Source organism: Camelus bactrianus, chromosome 5 (genome assembly GCF_048773025.1).
Source record: "Camelus bactrianus isolate YW-2024 breed Bactrian camel chromosome 5, ASM4877302v1, whole genome shotgun sequence".
Classification (NCBI taxonomy): domain Eukaryota; kingdom Metazoa; phylum Chordata; class Mammalia; order Artiodactyla; family Camelidae; genus Camelus; species Camelus bactrianus.
Window position 1 is genome coordinate 80204389 of NC_133543.1, and position 3057 is coordinate 80207445.

The 3057-nt window shown below is 35.2% G+C and overlaps 1 long non-coding RNA gene across 1 annotated transcript; it reads right to left on the reverse strand.

Annotated features, from left to right (window-relative positions):
- Positions 1 to 532: 532 nt before the first annotated feature.
- LOC141577652 (uncharacterized) lies at positions 533 to 2590 on the reverse strand. Its single transcript, XR_012506887.1, has 3 exons — positions 2278 to 2590; positions 860 to 956; positions 533 to 699 (listed from the first exon to the last, which is right to left on the reverse strand). It is a non-coding gene; the product is annotated as an uncharacterized LOC141577652 (long non-coding RNA).
- Positions 2591 to 3057: the final 467 nt, after the last annotated feature.

The window sequence follows — 3057 nt, forward strand, 5'->3', positions numbered from 1 at the left end:
TCCAGGGTCTTCCCCCTCTCCCCTGCTGCTTGTGGAAAACACATGGAGGAACACTGTTCTCTCAGGTCTGCCTTAAGGATTCCCCTAGTCCCACGTTTTTATAGTTTTTAAAATATGTTCTATTTTACCCTGAAGGCAGCAGTGCTGAAGGAGTAAGAGGAGTGACATGAAAAGCATTTAAGGAATGAAATTTCAAAAATGTCTTGGTAGCAATGACTCTTACTTACTTTACCTTGACAAAACAAAACAAACCAAAACCCCCAAACAAAAAATCACAGTGGCATTCCTTAAAGTAGCTAGCTTTCTGACAAACAATATGGGATGGGTGGAGGTCATAATAGCAGAAGGAATTCTGTGTGTGCTTCTGAGTAAGGCCCACGCCAGGCAGTCCCCTGACCAGCGTGCTCTCTGCTGTAGCTGCATCAGCATGAAAAAAAAAAAGACGTCTTTTTCCCCAGCACTTCAGACTAAGATTGGTCATAATAAATACTTTATCGTCAGGGTAACAGAGCTTGATCTGTCTTTTTATTAGCTATCCAAATTATTTCAATGGCAGAGGAATTGTTTTCCAGAAGTACATATCAGCGTCTTCTATTTCATGGATAACAGACCAGAAGTCAGAAGAACGTTAGCTTTCTAAGGTAGTTATTCCAGTAAAGTTCATGTGCTTTCTGAAATTAAGGCATTCAGGGCAGGCAACTGAAGAAACAGACGAAACAGAGTCAGTCTATGACATTTCACTGGGCAAATATGTTTTAAGTTATTTTTAATGTGTTAGGAAGAAATGGGCTATTAAATGTCAAATATTTTTACTCTTCATGTATAATCAGAAGTCAATCTGATATTGAATTAATCATACCATTCTGTGAAATATTAGTAGACCTAAGAACAACGGGGTTCTGTTGCTTTATAGTAATTCTCATTTGCTGGAGAAATCATAAGTCCTTGCACTGTACCTGGATGGAGAAGACAGTAAATGAAGATATACTTAGAATGTTCTTTTGATAGTAACTTCCAAAGTATTGCTTAGTGTCCACACTGAATAGATCTAATTTTACTTTTTTCTTTTCAAATACTAAATATTAAATAACATGCTCATAATAGAAGTAAAATATCTTTTTCAGATAAGATTATCGCTCATGCACAAGCTCCTACAGAGTACAAAACATAATTAATGATCAATATACTGTAAATATGCAATAAAGGAGAAAAAAAGATCTAATTTAAAATAGTGATGAGATCCCTCATTTTGGATTCTTGAGCCTACATTCTTTAAAGAGTAGTGCCAGTTTTCACGAGAGCAAGTTTAAAATTATCAGAATAAAATTAATTTTAATTCACTTTAATTAAAAAACCACCTATTTGAATATATACATATGTATCTCATACATCTCCCCAAGACCATTTTTAGTACAAGGGAGAACATAAAGGAAAGGAAACAAACTTCTATTGAATGTCTAGTATAAGTTGTTTTTTTATCCTCACGGCCGTCCTGTAATGTTGGTTTTATTATCCCTGCTTTATAGAGGGAAGACTGCAGTCCTGGAGAGTTTAAGTAACTTTCCCAGGATTGTAAGGTAAGTGGCAGAACAGAGAATCACTCTCCAGAAAGTCTACCAGAGTTTTCCATATTATCTGCCTCTAAAACTCTGATAGGGCATCACAACATAAAAGGAAAGCTTTTTGCTTTTATCTATATGTTTCTTTGTTTGGTGGAAGAATATAAGGTCGGAGAGGTAATGATGCTTGAGTTTCAGTGTCCAGAGGCTAAATTAGGTTAATTAATCAGTTTCCTTTCTTACCTAGCATGTGAGTCCTCAGAGATATTAAGGGAGGGGGGGAATCCTTTCTTTCTTGTCATTCCTGTTCTAATAATTAGAGGAATAGCTCCAAACTGTCTTACTGATTTGATATTAGGGATAATTAATTTAAATTTTTTAACATCAACATACAGACTCTGAATTTTTAAACTAAATGTAATCTTTAGTAATTAGTGTCAGAAAGCTATATTTTAACTTCAAAAACAGTTTTTCCTTCTCTTAAAATGCGATTTCCACAATGGTTTTTAGTGGCTTAGTGGGAAGACTGCCATCTACTGAATCAACAATACCTTTTCATGTACCACCTGAATACTGAAAAATCAATACCATATAGAAGTTAAAGACATATACATATGAATATGTATAAAGATATAGTTATATATATTTATGTATATATTCATATATATAAATGTACATACACAATGATAGTTCTTCTAATTTCTCTTAGACCACTTACCTGTGATTTGTTCTTAGACCCCAGATATGTAGAAAGTGCATTCTTTAGAAATTCAGATATTCAGCTAAAAAACCTAATTTGTATCAAAATAGATTTATTTACTACAAAGAAATGCTAAATGTTAACCTAATTCTCTGTTCCATTGCTTCTTGTCAGGTCTTGCAGTCACGATATGTCTGATGATCTAAAACATAAAACACATTATTTTCTTTGCTCTCTCCCTCACATCTCTGCTCCTACTTCACATTTTTCTCATAAATCCACATGTGGAAAGTAGAATTTATCAAAGTGATTTTTAGAGTTATTTCACTGTCATTGTAAACATAGGTCTTGACTCTAAAAAAAGTCTGTGCCGCTAAGTTAATAACAATGTAAAAGGACGATTCTTCAGAACAGCTTTTGTCCTTCAGACACAGGATCCTCCAGCCGAAAGGAAACTGTTGATTTTTCAGTTTAATTGTAATTAGTCACAAAGTCTCTAATCATGTGGCTTTTTTGTTGAATGTGTGCACCCCTTTCTTGTGTTTGAGCTGCCCGTTTTTCCCTCGTCTGCTCGGTGACAGCCCCTCCCAGGAGTCCGCAGGAAAACAGCATGTTTCTTCCTTCTACTGAGTCTTTTTGTTTGTGTATTTGTTTTTGGTTTCTGGGATATGTTACTCTTTGGGAGGAATAGAAGTTTGCCCTGGATTCCCTCATACAACTGAGAGGCAAGTGAGGACCCCAGTGAGGAGACATGTGGGTTTGGTATGAAAAAAACTTTCCATCTATTTGGTTATAGGT